Raw genomic sequence first — 17,177 nt, 5'->3', positions numbered from 1 at the left:
TTCTTTAAGTATTACTTTGACTCGTAGTCTGCTTGTGAGATTCATAGCATTTTCCAGCCTTATGTTTTGCGAAAGCAACAGAATCTTAGCTTAAAGACAACCTCACTCGGGTCAGAACGAACAAATAGTTTTCTCTTGGCCGAGTTGCTGCGGTAAGGAAAACCATATGTGCAAAAGAATGTGCATTTTTGTTTATTTTAGAGCCAAAGTGGGAGAAAATGGTGGCAAGTATGATGAGATATTTACATGTTTGGACTGCACTGCTGGATGGATCCAGCTTGTTTTCATAGAAGTAAAGCTGCCAGTGGTTCAGCATGATTTGTAATTTCCATGCGCTCACACGACGCCAGCGCCTCTCTAACCGGACGGCCAGTTTTACAGACGTGGTGCGGCGCAGACAGAATACACCTGAGGCAGATAAGGAGCAGAGTTAAATATAGAGTTTCTGGACCTGCAGGATTTATTACAACTACTTTCACTTATCAAGTTTATCCACTTGGACTGGGAAAGTGAGAAATAGTTTCACATCCAAAGCTGGTTGAAATGTTCATCAGTGGACTTGCAGCAAAAAAAAAAAAGGCTAAATACTGAATCAAGGGGAGTTGGTACACCTCATTAGATTTTTATTTGAACCTTGAGACTCATTTCTTCTACATACACTCACAGTCCTGCTCTATTTCACTAAATCCTGAGAAGACTCTCTGACGTTTGTGGTTGTAACAGCTGGCTGAGACGTTCAGCTGCGTTCGTGTTGCAGAAATCTTGGCTCTAGACAAAGCCTGGTGACCTACTAACTGAAATAGAAATGCATTTCATTTGTGGAGTCTGGGGGTAGAGAGGGGGGATCACCAACATGGTGCACCACTCATGGGATGAGGCATCTTCATGAAGGACCTGGATTTGTTTTTTCTTCTAGCAAAACTTTCACTAACCCTATCTAAACAGTTTTGATTTGAAACTATCAGTGAGCTGCAACGCTAATTAACGTGGATTCAGTTTTGGAGTAAATCGCATCTTCACCTATTCTTAGCCGTGGCACTGCAAGTGTCCATGATATGGACTACATGGGCACTTGCCCAGGGTGGCAACAGAAAGAGGTAGGTGCTCTAGAACTGGGAAATAAAATATATCTTAGTTGTCAGTGTGGTGGAGTAAGTTTCTCTTGCATGATGGTGAGTACCAGAGAACTGGGTTACTACATTCTGCTGAAACAATTAAAACAAGATTCTCATCTGATAGTCCTTTAGACTCGGTTCGATTGGGAACCAAAATTGCAACATTTGTTACATTTTCAGCTGCTGTGGTTCAATTTCACAACAATCGAAGCTCTTTGAAAAACCCGCCTCCACCCCCTCGCCTGTGGTGGAGCAGCACCAACGTCCTCTGAAGGAAACGACACGGAAAACCTGTGAAGAAAACATGAGCACAGCTTCCGCCTGTGCGAAACGTAAATGAAACGGAGTAGCAGCAGAATTTAGCAGCTGTACGACTTTTCTGCTGTCTTTGGCAAAAGACCATAAGCCATTTCTTATGCTAGTGCCAGACTCTTGCGTTTGTTTTGGTTGTATTTACCCAGAATGCCCTCCGCTGTAGTCCACTTCCTGCTTTTGAGGCGGTCTCCCCTCACATATGCATTCAAAACATACCAGAGTTCCCGTTCTACAACAGATGTAACTGGATGCTGTTCTTCCAGAACATAACAGTGTTATCTCATCAGTCTACGGAATACTTTCCCATAACTCATCAAGACGTTCCTCGGCAAATGGGAAGCAGATCTTTGTGTTCTGTTTGGCCCAGGAACTCTCCACTGGAGGCCATTTTTTCTCACCACCTTTCTTGCTGTTCTCTTTAGATGTCCTGGGCTCCTTTGCAACCTCCTCGATTAGACACTGATGTTTTTTTTGAAGTCATTGTGATAAACTGGCATCATTGTATTTCCTCCTCTTGTGGATGACGCAGTTTGATGGCGTCCCAAAACCGTAGAAACTGTACGCTTTACCAGACTTATAGACTTTGTTTCTACTCTGTACTTGAGTTTGAAAGATGGCAGCAATAATACATCACCTTTTTAAAAAAAAATCTTTTAGCCTAATTCTTGTTGTCAGACATGTACAGCTGAGCTAATTTTTTGATTCTACACGCCTGGCAGTCGTTAGGCCTGGTAAACAGACATGAAAAATGTGAGTGACTGCTGTTAGCTGAGGAGTTAATACAGTGGGCAATTCTATTTCTCCTGTTTTGGTTTAAAAGCTTCTCTTTAAATATCATAATCTAAAATTACATTTTGTTTTCACTCTGTTTACTTTTAAGATTTCAGTTAGTTTTAATGATCCAAAACATGAAATTTTGACAAAAAAAAAGCAAAAAGAAGAAATCTGTAAGAGGGTAAATATTAGTTTACAGCAGTGTATGCTGCGTCTGCTGCTAATGCTCTGATGCACAAATAATACCAGGCGGTTTCCCACTTTCTGAGTTCACCAGAAGATGTTTTAAATGGTGCAAAACTTACAAAACAAATCTAGTTAGAAATTTGGGATCGCAAATAATTGTGCAGACGTTAATAGCAGTTCAAAGTTGGGAAAGTTTTACCAATGCAATCAGCTTACGAGTACAAACCGCAAAGTATTTAGAGAAAAATTCACCAGCAAAACAGAGATAGTTTTCAAAACCTCCTCTCCCCCTGGCCTTCATATCCTTCGACAGATAAGGAAGTCAGCACACACACATTCTTGTAACTTTCCAAAATGACCAGTCCAACCTCAACAATAGAGCCATAGATTGTGCTGATTACACCTGTAATTTCTTCCAACAACATTGGATCATATCATCAAAATGCATCAACAGCTTTTGCTAAGTTCAACTCCATCCCTGTAAATAAAATAATTATCTGCTTCTTCTCTATTATGACGGATTTTAAGCTACTTATTTTAGTTTTTGTTGAATCCTTAATGATACCATAAAACGGGTCTGCAACTTTTACAACCTAAAGAACTATTATTGCCCTACAGCTTAGAGTTCAAAATGTTACATAACCTTTTAGAGAAAGGTTATGTATGCATGTTGGAAAAAGGTAATTAACATAAGTAAACAGAAAGCTTTGATCCTACACTCACCATAAGAAATTGATCATGATAAATGATAACTGATACGATACATGCCAACCCCTAGCCTGCTGTAATGTGGCTGCTGCTTTCTGTCACGGTGAACCAAAAACAAAAGTCCTCAGTTTATCGGGCCGTCTACATCCAGACCTCACGCCTACGGTACTGAGAAACGGACAACAAACGCAAGAACAAGACCGTAGACACTTCATGGACGAAATTCCTCTGTGAGGCAGCTGGGTCCAGCCTTTCAGACACATGGTGACCGTTTCTTGGCAGATATTAGATTATGACACATCAAATCTGAACTTTCAAGCTAAAAAAAAACAAGGAAGCTCATAAAAAGTGAAACTTGGAATTGGTGGCCAAGACCGTACAGTAAAGAAATGAAGCAACAGTCACACCAGTGTAACTCAGTTTCACTGTAAGGTTTCCAGTAGGCGCCTCTGTGGAGGTCTGCATGTTTTCCAGATGATTGAGAGTGGTCCCTGACCCTGCGAGGCACTGGTCACATTTCAATGGTGGACTCATCGACCAATGAGGACGGACGCTGGCTCGTCTGCAATGTTGCAAGGAATAATCTGGTAGAGATAAGGAATGAATTGTTGTTACTTCACCTTCGGGGTCACGGTCAGTTCCATCGTCTGATGGTGAAGGTGGATGGGACTCTTGTTTTTTCATCTCTCTATTGGGTCGAAACATTTGAAGTGAAATACTTTGAGAATTTATGAGTTTGTAGTGAAAACAAGTGTAATTCTATACTGAGAGCAAATCATAGAAGAGACAAATGTTTAGACAAAAGAAACAGAGAAGATGAATCACGGATAAAACATTCAGCAGAGATAAAGGAGATGAAGGAGATGATCTAGTTTGATTGCAAATGTCAACTTCACACAAAGCAGTGAATTTGTTTTTTTGTTTTGGTTTTTATCTCCCACGAGAAATACTTGAGAATGCACAACACATGTTCCACTCTCATATTCTGAGGAACCGACAACAATGTAGAATTACCACATTCCGCATAAAGCGATTTTACGCCTCAGTGGAATCAGGTAACCGCTGGTTTATTTGGAAGGTTTTCAAGGGAACTGAGCCAAGAATGACTCAGTAAGTTAGAGTATTTCAAGATTTTTATTCAGAAGATGACACAAAGTTCTATTTATATTCTCAAAACATACCACATAGAACTTACATGATGAGTCCTTGATGTAAAAAAAATATTTATGAGGCAATAACAGAGGGCATACAACTGGCAATTTTTCAACTAGCAGCTTTTATTGGGGTGTTGCCAGGAGAATATAAATAGTCACAGCTGTCAAGCTTTAGTTAAATATTTGAAGAAATAAATTACTTGTAGTGTGGGTAACTATTAATTAAGAAGCTATACGAGTAACTTAAAAGCCCCATAATACTTTCACATAACTGCTTTGCTAATTATATATAAGGAAATATAAGGGTTTTTTTTGCACTAGCATAGCTACTCGCAAATTCTGTGTATTGCTGTTCTGCCATCAATAATGCTTCCATCAGTGTTTTTTTATACAGTGTTGCATCAGAAAAGGTTGATGGAAACATAAAAATTCTAAATAAATTCCTCAATTTTGCAGAAAAGTTTTGAACGCTTTCTTGATGTGGTTTTGTTTTTTCCAAAAAAAGGGTTCATTTGCTAAAAGGGAAGACGGAGACACATTTGCCGATGTAGCAAATGCTACCGTCCAATAGTGAGACTCTGCCTTACCAGAGGCACAAAACCAAAACCTCATACTTTTCTGTGATGTGTGGCCCATGCTAGTTTTTCAGTTTATATTTCCTATTTATTACAACCATGCATATTGTCAACATCTGACGAAATTACGATTTATAGAGTTTGGTTCATTTGCTCCAAACCAGGAGAAGGAAACAGAACTAATTTGCTTTTTTTTTTTTTTGCAACATTTTAAAATTTTGGTCAAATTTTGAGTGATAATTGGATGGAAACATAGTTACTATGGACCAAAATCTCTTAAAGATTCTTCATAAAGAATACAGGGACATTATCCATGAAGGTGCACAAAGAAACCTGTTCTAGAGCTGCTTCTGATAAGACTGGCCTTGCCTGAAAGTTACTTTTTGGAGCTGGTGCTAATGTTTCAACACCTCTGTCTAAGAAGAGCGGCATAATTACGTTGGATACATGAGTCCAAGTCTGTGTGTACGTTGAAAGAAAGGTGACAAGAGTGAAATGAAAGTTCAGGATGTTTCATGCCCCACAAGAACAGAAGCACATTTTAGTAAGCACTAAAGTTTCTGATTGGTCAAACTAAATTTGTTGGACATAATACAGCAAAAAAAAAAAAGAAAAAAAAAAAGTTATTCAGCTTGTTTTTGAATACCGGTCAAAAACAATCTGAAAGAGCATTCCTTATGGGACAATGCTTCACCTAGCTTCATTTTTATCCTGGAGTTAATAAGGAATAATTATAGTAGCAGCATGGAAATCCATTTTGTGCAGGTATACGTATAACTTAGTTGTTTGTGTTCAGAGTTGAAGCCATTTCTGGCTTCAGAGAGTAAACCGAAAACCCCTGGAGCACCAACTGAAGCTTTTTCGAGAGCCAGTTTATAAACTTTGTCCTCGCTAACCTCACACAATAAAGATAACATAATTAAAACCCTGATAAACTCCCAACTTCAATCACGTTTGACCCACTTGATTACAGAAGCCATAAATGTAGTTGTAGCTGGAAGACAGGTTATATTGTTTCCTGTTACTTTATTTACATTTCTCAATGTCAATTGCTTCTAGTTACAAATTAATAACGTTTATTGTCCTTTTAGTTTTTTTTAGTTAAGTCGACTGATCAGTTGGTTTAAAAAGTTGTCACACCTGTTTCACATTTTACTCCATTACAACCACAAATTACGAATGTGTTTAATTGGGATTTTATGATGGGGCAGCTCAGAGTAGTGGATAACTGGAAGGTGGAATTTAAAGTTTTACATTTTTCCCCACTGATCTGATGTGATGTGGATTAGCAGTGCTTGCCAACAACTGATGATGTCATCTAGAATGTTACTGTAAAATATCATCTCTTCCGCCTGGACACCGAGTTGTTAGCATGTTATGACTCATTTAGGACGTGTGACTTTAAAGAACAAGAGCCGTTTCTTGCTTATCGGTGAATTAGGCAAATGCCACCAGGGGGCTCCAAAGCTGCATGTTCGGTTTCACTTCATGAAAATTTAAATATCCCGTCTCTATCCATAACTATCTCTTATATTTATTAGATCTTTTATATGCTTAAAAAAATAAGATAAGATACAGATATATCAAACTGCAAAGAATAACTTTGCCTGGCAAGTTTTTGTCATCATTAGGTCATATTTGTTGAACTGCACTGTCACGCCTGGAGTGGTACAATGGCCGCCGACTGGTACATCAAAAAGCAAAGTAATCCAAACTAAGTTTAGTGGCCCACAAAAACAGAAGAAAAAGAAAATTAAGAAAAAAAAAAAGTTTCAAGGTCACACATTTTTGGTGGTTTTGGCTGAATAAATGGTGTAACATCTTATGTATTTTGTTAGCTAATTGTTTTTGTCCTGCTAGCTCAGCCCTGATAATTGTTATTTAGCTGGCTAGAGTTTGTTCATCATTAACTCAGCTTTAATGTTTGCTTCAAGAATGTGTCACACATGAATCTCTGCTGCCATGGGAATGACTGACTGACTGACTGACTTCAGACCTGTTGATTCAAATTCTAACAGTCTCTAAACATGCAGAATCTCAAACTATCTATACGGTATATATTGCTGTATAGACAATTGTTATTTTCATTGTATGTATGTAATCTTAACTGTCGTTTGTTTTGATTGTAAAATTTCGAAAGATTGCTGCATTTTGGCGGACCACCTAAGAGGAATCTTTTCATTGTAGATTTATAAACTAGAGTGATCTAAATGACAGAGAAAAAGGTCATTTTCTGCAACACTAGCTGATTGCGAGTTTGCACAAATGTCGCTCTTATTTGTCAAATTTGCATGAGAACATGCAGATAAGCCAATAGCAGCAATCCACTGAACTCAGCTGAACGGAAAGGGTTGAAATTTGAGCCTGAAATTGACCAATATAGTACCTTAAACAAATTTCAGACAAGAAATACCTGTTTCTGGGGGTTCCCTCCCAATTTGCAAACAAGCCAAACAGAAAAGCTCTGGTTATGTAACCTTGCACGGTAATGAAACACATGCACAAAGAAAACTTTCTGATTCGTGCCTTTGAATGATGAGTGGAAAGAGTTGACTTCTCTGCTCGGGAGAACAAAGAGGTAAATTCAGAGTCAGCTGCACCTTAACGTCCAGCGGCACGGAGGAGATGTATATTGTGTAATCTTCCTGCTTTGGCCACATCTGTGTTTTTCTTTGCTGAAATCTCTGCCTGATAAACAGCGAAGGAGGATAGGTTGTGTTTTTGCTCATTCCAAAAGCTGTCGGCTGAATTTAGCGCAGAAAACGAAGTTCTCATGTCCGAGGGACGGAACCCAGACCCAAACAAAGACCCCTCACCTAATGGATGTTTGTTCAGATGGATGTTATTTTGACCATGAGGGGAAAACTGTCTGTGGATGTCCTTCTGTTCCACAACACATACATAAAACAGAGCAACTTCAGCTGCAGTTTGGCTAGGAACTTAATTAAATCTCATATTTTCCATCCAAAGGTCAATTACAGTTGGAACAAGATGTCAAATTACTGATTTATCTGATTTTATTCTGGCTCCACAAACTTCCCTTTAGCATCCATGGCTCATGAAATGGGTTCATTTATTGAATGTGAAGATTTTAACTCTTGACACACAAAGATACAAGTTAGCAACCTTATTTTCAAAACACGAACAAAGGGAGTACAGGGATCTGACCCTAATGCTAACCGCTAACCCTAATCACCCAGAAGAGAGTGGCTAGAGTTGGCTAGCCATTCTAGCTAACAGAATGTTATATCGGAAAAAAAACCAATATTGCAGCTTTGGGTATCGGCTGATATCGATATTGACCCAATACGATATCAGCGCAAATCGGGCATATTTTTATTACTTATAACTTCTTACTGTTCTCAGGATATACACTTATAAATAGACTTGCAAGAACGTTCAAACCTTGGCCATGTTGGCAGCTTGTAAATTGTACAGATTCCTTCCTGACCATAAAAAATACAAAAACATTTTGTTACATTTTGAAAGATTGTTTTGGTTTTATTTCTTGAAATTTGGATCATGTTATAAACTGCCTGAAGCATTTCCCTGTCTATACAACCAGTCAGCACATTTCTATGATGCTTTTGTAGCTAACAATCTAGACAGACCTAACCAAAAAATGGCTACCCAACCTCAAATTTGCTCAATCAGCCCAAATGTTGATCTTCAGACAGATGGATGAAAAATGCCACTGGGATTTGGTGCACATGCCTGTATGGGGTTAACTATATTGACACAAAGGTCTATCTTTGTTATCTGTAACACCAATCCTACCATCGTAGAACATAGCCGTCTGCTAGGCAATGAAAACCAAGAACTTGACAGGTTTAATCTGCCTGATTTTGCAAACAGCATAGGCAGATTTGATCTAATCTATGATCTGCTTACATAGAGCTACATACCAAAAAGTTGGAGCTTTCTAGGAGCAGCTTGACAAAAGGCGGCACTAGCTATCGCAATCACATCAGCTTCCTTTGCTCTCTTTTGAGGAACCCCTTTGTTTTAACTCCCTCAAATGAATAAGATGGAGATTTTCCCAATTTTCGACTTTGTTCATTACCGGTAAATGTTTTTGGGGCTGCTTTGTGAATCATCTGCGCCCTCCGTTGTGCCCCTCATCCCGGAGGCCCGACACAATACACCAAGGCCCCGCATAATTTCCCGATTCTTCCGCTTCTCCGCTCCAACTATTAATTTCTAAGCCTCGTTATGTAAGTCATTATGCAACGGGTTTTTGCCGTGTTATTTCAGGCCCCCTGTTTGTTAATGGTTCCGGGCGAAGGTTTTCGGCCGTTGAAGCTGCTGTTGACATTCACATGCTCCGGGGTCTGGCCCGGTTGAACCCACCCGACTGGGTCGACGGAGGTCCACCTTTGTGACGCAACACATGTCCCAAAAAGTTTAGAGCAAACAGGGAACACGTGCAGATTGTCAGACACTGCTCTGCGAGGGGCATCGTGACAACAGAAATATTTTGGTTTTAGGAGAGAAGAATTACTGAAAGGCCATCTGGTGGGGTATAGCTCTAGTCTGTTTTCTTATTGTTTGCTTAATCCGTGTTAAGAAAACTGTGATCGGATGTCATCATGACTCCAGTGTGAAACACATTTGGGGAAATAAAAGCCTAGAGAATTTTCTCACTGATTAGCAAAATTTAAGTTTAATATTATTGGGAATACTTTCATTTTCTTGAAACGTTGACTCTCCCAAGCTTCTCAGTATCACTGAAATTTTCCAAAAGCATGAAGGCGTGGCGAAAGCATTAAATCTTGCTGTTACATGTGACTTGGTTTGATGTTTGGCCACAGGTGTATTATAGTTCTCAAACACTTAAGTATTGTTTATCTTGACAAAAATCCAGTAAATGACTACGCCTCACCTGATACGGGCCGATGAGTTTGATTATACTGAGTGCTTAAGTACAACTGGATTTCTTTTGTTCCTTGAAGACGTTTCATCTCCCATCCAAAAGGCTTGTTCAGTTCAAGAACGTAAGGTTTTTGTCTTTTACATGGAGGTACATTTAAAAACCAAAATATCTGAAGCCTCCTAAAAAATTGGCGCCCCGAGCTACTGCTAATTGAAAGCCTCTTCCAAAGTATCTGCACAGAACACCCTTGAACCACGGTTCTTCGGTTGTATATAGTGTTAAAATGTGATTTAATCCTTTGAAATAAACCCTGACCTCCTTTTCCAGCTGGTAATTAATGATGTGATGCTTTTATTTTTTCCCTCTCCTTAAGAGGCCAGTTCAGCTGGCTGAAAGGCCAGTGTCGTATATCAAAAATCTTGGGAGGCTAATCTTGTTTGTTTACTTCACATGCAAACTTAGCAACAGTTGTGAGGTTGTAACTTCTTACCACACCTGCAATCCAATGCTTTCTATTTCTGATTTTAATATTGAATTATATTTTTAGTCTTAAACACCCTTCCTTACATTCTAACTTCACACCTAACACTATACCCAATGAAGCTCTGCGGTCAGTATCCATAGCATGACGTCTAAATTAAACTATTCCCATAAAATCATTATTGCTACCTGGCAGGGCTAGCATAGTGTTGTGCGAGCCTCTGACTCGCAAGCTAACAGGCCGCTTTCAACCCCAGGAATATCCATCAGCTATATTTGTCACCATGTGACTGACAAAAATGATCTCTTGTTACCGTCACTTATCACATGAACTAACCAGCCTTACAGTACGGTAGGCCGTTTTAACATAAAACTGCTTTCATTCCAGCTTTCTACAAGTGAGTTTTGACTTGATACAGTTGGATTTGAACTGTCCCAAATGGTAATTTAAGATATCTGAACTCAAGATCTTTGATTACATTTGGACGCATCAGATCGCCTTTCAAGATATCTCAAATAACGCCACTGGGTTTTAAGGGTCACATGTCTGTAATTACAATTCAAGTTACTCAAACTTAACTATGACTAGTCAAAATTTCACACACACACACACGCACGCGCACACACACACACACACACACACACGCACACACGCACATCTAAAATAAGAAATTGTGCACAAGAATTTCTGATGCTGCCAAACAATTACCTCCATAATTTGTGGTTTTTTATTCATTTTCTTGACACACACAATGCGCCTAAAAACAGCTTTTGAATAGCAAAAAGTGCAACTGTCAATTCCCAATTTGAAATGTTAATAAAAAAACAAACAAAAAATGTTTTGTTGAAATTTCAAAATAGTATGTAAATCCGGGACGTTTTGAGTAGTTGGAATAATTACTAAAGATTTCAGTAATTTCAATATCCAAGATATCTGAAAGACAAATGCTATCTATTTTTTTTAATTTAAGATAACTCTGACTTATTAAGATATCTGAAAAGAAATTTTGACTTGTCAAAACTATCTCCAAGTTAGTTATATGTAGTCGTTATTTGTTTTCAAGATATCTAGAATTAAATTTACCTAGTTGAATCTTATACTTCCTATCTAAAAATATATTTAAGATATTATTGTATCATTTCAGATTTAATAAAATAGATGGATATATAAAAAAGTGAGATATCTTAAATGTACTTGAAGATTAGTCATAATGTAATTGTTATGTGAAATATATATTTCAGATATTCAGTATTCACTAGGTATCTTGAATTGAAGATGATGAAACTTAATGGTAAATCATTTAATCAAAATGTAATAAGATATATGCTAAATATGCATTTTCTCAAGTCAAAATATAGTTAGTATGCAAGCAGTGTTGTACTAAAGGTTACTTAATACGAGACCCAGTATTCCTGTCTTAAAGTTTTCCTAAACTGGTCTTCAGCATGGAAACTATGTAGTGGTCTGTACAACAGCGGTTTTGAAGAAGCCTCTGACTCAAGACAATCTCTTGTATCTCACTCTCAAGAAAGGAATGATCAGGATTGTCCAACCAGGGCTTTATCAACTCCTTGATACATAAGGGAAAGTTATGTATCCCTTTAGAGGGATACATAACTGAGGGTTATGAATACCTCTGAGTGGAATGCAATTGCTCAACTGAGCTAAAAATAGGAGTTTGTGCTGATTGGCGTGCACGGAAACAGAGGTGTGATGAGCTCTTAGAAGGAAATTTAAGATCTTAAGAGATCGGTAGCTTTCAAAAGGAAAGTTTTCTTTGGGTGTATATATGATGGATCTATAGTTGTAAGAAATGCAATGCCCATCAAATCCTGTCCTTCACTTGATGCTAAACCAAAGCAAAGGTCGACGTTTATGTAAGACAAAAACTCCCAAACTAATCTGTTGATGTTTCAGTTGGAGCCAGCATGACTCCTTAAATTAAATGACATGTGATATGCCATTATAATTAGGTAGGTACTGTTTAGGTCACAAACAGTCATAGTACTAACTCAAACCTCACTCTTTACAGGACGCAGAACCAGCGTCCTGTAAAGTATTCCACATCTTGGCGTGTTTTTCCCGCTGTGTCATGGCGGGAAGCTCTCCCTCGTGAAAAGTGTTTTCATAAACAAGGATTTGTCTCATGGAACGTCATGCGCCACTTGTTTTCACAAATTGAGTTGCACTAATTGTACAAACAGAGCTGCGGCTCAGGAGAATTAGATGCCATGCTGTCATACAGGCAAGCAGCTGGGTGGCAGCCCAGAGCCCTGTACTTTTCCATTCAGGCAGCTGAACAAATGGCAGGAGCTTCTGGAATTTTTCTCAACAGTCATTCCTTATCAGAGAGGGAATCGGCACCAACAAAACTCACCTGCAAACACATGAACACGCCTCTCCTTGGATTTTTGTTCGGTCAGTCCAGGGGGGATGGACGGATGCAACTTTCTAACCTTCCTATGGTGTTAGGGTCCCTACGGACCCGTTTTGAGTTTTAGCATGCATAAAAGTACTTCATACATTTGTTTTTTGCGTTGAAACTTTTTGACTTTGTCAGGGACTTCCATTTAAACAAAGTAAAATAATTATTTTTTTTTTTACTAAATTATAAAGTGCTCTGGTGAAAAAAATGACTTTTGTGGTGTTCGGGTCATTTGTGACCCGGTTAAAATTTTCGATTATAAAACAATAAAAAAATGCCAAAAATTAAATMATAAACACACAATCAACCAACAGCCTCTTCCTCCAACCACTTGAAGTTCATTTAGGGGCTTTTCTCTTTGCCTTTTTGCGAGAACAAACAAAGGGAGACWTTTCCAGGCTTGTCAAGCCATTTGAGTGTAGACGTGGTGACTTGCAGAGTACACATCTCCAATTCACAGGATGCAACAATGAGGAGAAGATTCACTGTAAATGAAGCTTTGGATCACATATTTGCTGCAAATGAGGCAGAGGACACATAGGATTTTAGCGATGGAGATAAGCAGGCCTCTGAGAACGAAGACCAATTCCAGTTGGAGTACCAATTGGAAGAAACAGACACAACTGATCAGTCTGAAGAGGAGGTCACTGGTGCTGAAGCTGCTCCTGCTGAATCNTGAGACGTACCTGGATGCCTACATTGGTGTTCTCCTCCTTGCTGGAGTTTACAGATCCAGTAATGAGGCAACTGAGAGTCTCTGGGATGCATCAACGGGCAGAAATATTTTCCGGGCAACAATGTCTCTTCGGACCTTTCAGATGATCTCAAGAGYCCTCAGATTTGACAATYGAGACACCAGAGCAAAATCTGACAAGCTTGATAATATTAAAATTAAAATCTTTTTTTTGTTGAACATTTAAGAAATGTGTTTTAATATCTCTCAGTTACACTCAGGTAACAGAACAACTGATTATTTTGTTGCCTTCTTCTCTTAAGGTTCATTTGACCACTTTTTAGACATTGAAAACGAGGGCTATTTTGTTAAAACAAAGGCCCAGGGGGYCACAAAAAAATATTAAAACCAATCTTTTCATGGATAAGGGAGCCCAACCAGCTAAACAAGAGTTAAGAAAAACATTGGATGATAAAAGATTGTTTTTAGGGCATTTTATGGCTGATTTAATACACGGGTCCAAAATGACCCGCTAACACTACAGATGGCAGGAGAAAGCTAACACCAGAGGAAGGCTAAAGGTGCACATGCTGCTCAGCAAAGGAAAAACAGTAGGAGTTCGACTGTCTACTCTTTAAACCCTCCATACATGACAGACAAAATGACAAAATGTGGATGCTGCACGAGGAAGGACAACCCAAAGGGTTCAAGGACACATCCAGGCCTACTGGTGTCTCTCATTGCAGTGTGACTTCTATAAGTCTGAGCCCGAAGCACCTTCACCCAGTCACCGCAGACAAGAGGGGGAAGTGTGTGTATATGTTGTGGAGGGTTGACTGTACACACAACAATCTATGACATGTGCAGTTGCTTTTACCACACAACCTACACAAGGAACAGTATCACTCAGATCATTGGCTGTTACGCTAATGCTTTGAATAAGTCAATAGGGGATTAGTTGCTGACTCTTATAATTATACAAATAAGAGTTCATCCTACATGTAGAAAATGATAGTGACTGGCTGATTATGATTGAGTTGCTTTGCACTTCTAAAGTTTGTTCCTTTTCATAAATCTTTAAATTTATTTGGTTTAACGTACTATTTACGTTAAACCATAAATAGTACTTACTATTATCAGTTTCAACAGATATTTTCTCTGAGGAAACATTGATGTGACGTGCTAAGGTCCAACACATTCCATACGATGGATAAAATGGCAGATCTAATGTTTTGAAGCTTTGCTAGAATGCTAGCTGGAAGAATGCCTGGCTTCAGGGTAATGGGAAATTGCCAAACGGATTCACTCATCTGACTTCAAATACTTGAGTAGCTTCCCATTATCTATTGGGTGTGGCATGATGTCCGAACTCCCTCAACAGTTGTAGCAACTTCAACTGTTCTGGACTTAGGAGTGTGTTTATGAGAGTGTTTGACACACAGCTTCTCCCAAATATTTTATTTTGGGTCGAGGTCAAGATTCTGTGCAGGCTTCCAAACCCATCTTGCTTGGTTGGTTGACCCAGCCTACATGGCCATATCTTTCTTGGCCTTTCCTTGTGCACTGAAGCACAAAGCAAAGTCATGTTGGAACAGGAAGGGGTAATTCCCAAACTTTTCCCACAAAGACGGGAGCATGAAATTGTCCAAAATATCTTGGTATGCAGGAGACTTTAGAGTTCCTTGCACTGGAGCTAAAGAGCAGAGCCAGACTCTTGTGAAACAGCCACTGATAGAGATTTTTTGGTATTATCATTTTGTTGTTACTTTAGTTCATATTCAGGTTAAAGTGTTCTCTTGTTTAAACTGTATGTGTGAACTGACCTGGAAGTCACAGCTGCCTGTTATCTTCATGTGAAACAGTTTGACCGAGATTTGAACCGGGCTCAGATCAGGGGCCAGATGTTAAATTGTTTTACGACCTTTGCTTTGTTTAGGTAAAATGTTTTACGACCTTTTCTGTTTTTCCTCTGCTGTCTATCTTGCCTATCCTCCCTCTTTGAAGTTTGAGAATAAAAGACAAGCTGTATCCAAAGAGAAGCAGAACGCTCTGTGAACAGCTCTGGAGAAGCAGTTGACAGAGTCTTCTCCTTTTGCTTGCAGAAGTTTAGTCATAAATTCATATACGTTGTCTGTGGTTCTTTTATGTAGGTTCTAGGAAAATACCTATCAGCCACCACACCACAATCCTCTCTACACTGTGTTGTTTCAATGGCCTATCTACACAAAGAGGAACGATTATGTTTATAATAAGAACAAAATGTAAAACGTCAAAGGGTGTGCATACATTTGTAAGGGACGCGAGAGCTGTCAAGGAATTCCTCTTTAGTATTTAAACTCGTGACAACATAATGAGAGATCGCTCTCCTTCTGACTCATACACCAAAAATGCTCCTGGGTGGAGCTCAGGAAATGCTTCCATCTCAGCCACCGTATCGCATCTGTCACCATGTGCTGAGAGGACAACCTGAGATGGACAGTTGTCGTCTGTACAGTAAACCATCTGATAAAGATCAGAACATAAACATGCATCACAGGTTCACACACTTTTACTGGTAGAACGCAGTCCTTTTGTTAAACTGTCCCGTCTTGGAAACTGAGCTCGGATCCTGATACAGAAACATACACATTTAGTGAAAAACAACATCCTCTCACTTTGTCCTCACAAGATAAAATATGTTATGAAAGATATTCAGATAATGAGCGCTTAGTGAATTCTCATTTACAGGGCCTGAAGAAGTACAACTATCTCATTCATCCACAGGAGGGCGCTGTTTCCTCAATAATATCTGAAGATCAGCTTTGTGTCTTTAAATACAAGAAAGCAATATGAATACTTATCCTACTGACAAATGTATGCATGCGAGACCAAAAACAGACTATAACATTTCTTCAGAGCTGTAAGATTCCAGTGATTCCAGTCACACAGACTCTCCACCCTATCGCCCTGTAGGAGGCGCTACAGGAGCCTCCAGACTAAGACCAGCAGGTACCAGAACAGTTTCTTCCCCACAGCTGTCAAACTCCTGAACTCTGCCTCCAGACATCTACAACAACCACGATGGCTGTATCCTCATATATAACAACAACAACACATGGACTGAAACTTAGCTGCACTTTTATCTGTTAGTCACTCCTGTATATACTGTAATATCTAATCCTGTTCATAGCCTGTACCACATATTTTTAAAACAGTCTCTAAATTTTACGGTAGATTCCTTTTGAAGTCAATACCAATCAAAAAATGACAGGAACAAATAAATTGTAACAAAATGTAGAAATCTGGTTATATTCAGGACGATCAACTGAAAGGTGAAACTGCAGGAAGGAAAGCATCTCAAAGGACAGACGATTTTAAATGTTCTCTTTTAAAAAATGAATTACTGGACTAAATTTTACATGCTGAGCTGCTCCTGAAATAATTCTGACTCTGCAGCAGCTGATGTTCATCTAATTAAACCTTTAGGGGTTTTACAAGCGTACATATTTTGTCCCCAATGTCTTTTTTTTAAGCTATGACAAAACTGACCTGTGTTCCACCTGAAACATCTGCTGTCATGAAACAAGAGCTCGATCCAAAGCACTTCATGGCCATGAACCATAAAAAAAATGCAATGAATGAACAAAAGAACTGGTAAAAGATCAGAAGAAGAGAGAAAAAGGACAACCGGAGGCAAACTTTTACTGGCCCATTTTGACCACAAATGAATCTTATCTATTAAACACAAGAAACACCCTTGGTCATCTTCACTCTGTGCTCAGAAGCAGGAAATGAAAGAAGTCATTGTGAAGCCAAAGAATGCCTAGCCATGAATTGGCGTACTTCAATTGGCAGGCACAGCGGGGTGTGTTTGAAAGTGTGTACACACACACACACACACACACACACACACACACAC

General features: G+C 39.0%; 1 protein-coding gene across 2 annotated transcripts in view; it reads left to right on the top strand.

Moving 5' to 3' along the window:
• The window catches only part of LOC103459638 (amphoterin-induced protein 2), a 40,737-nt gene that overhangs the window by 12,205 nt on the left and 11,355 nt on the right, over positions 1 to 17,177 (top strand). The window contains exon 1 of one of the 2 annotated variants that reach the window (XM_008401387.2): positions 745 to 1,097. The exons of the other annotated variant lie outside the window; for it this stretch is intronic. The gene's annotated coding sequence lies outside the window, so the exon portion shown is untranslated. Of the gene's footprint in view, positions 1 to 744; positions 1,098 to 17,177 lie in introns of those variants that run through there. 2 annotated transcript variants of the gene reach the window in all.

The sequence above is a fragment of the Poecilia reticulata genome, linkage group LG23 (assembly GCF_000633615.1).
Source record: "Poecilia reticulata strain Guanapo linkage group LG23, Guppy_female_1.0+MT, whole genome shotgun sequence".
Classification (NCBI taxonomy): Eukaryota; Metazoa; Chordata; class Actinopteri; order Cyprinodontiformes; family Poeciliidae; genus Poecilia; species Poecilia reticulata.
Note: the sequence above shows the minus strand (reverse complement) of the source record. Positions and strands in the feature narration are given on the sequence as shown.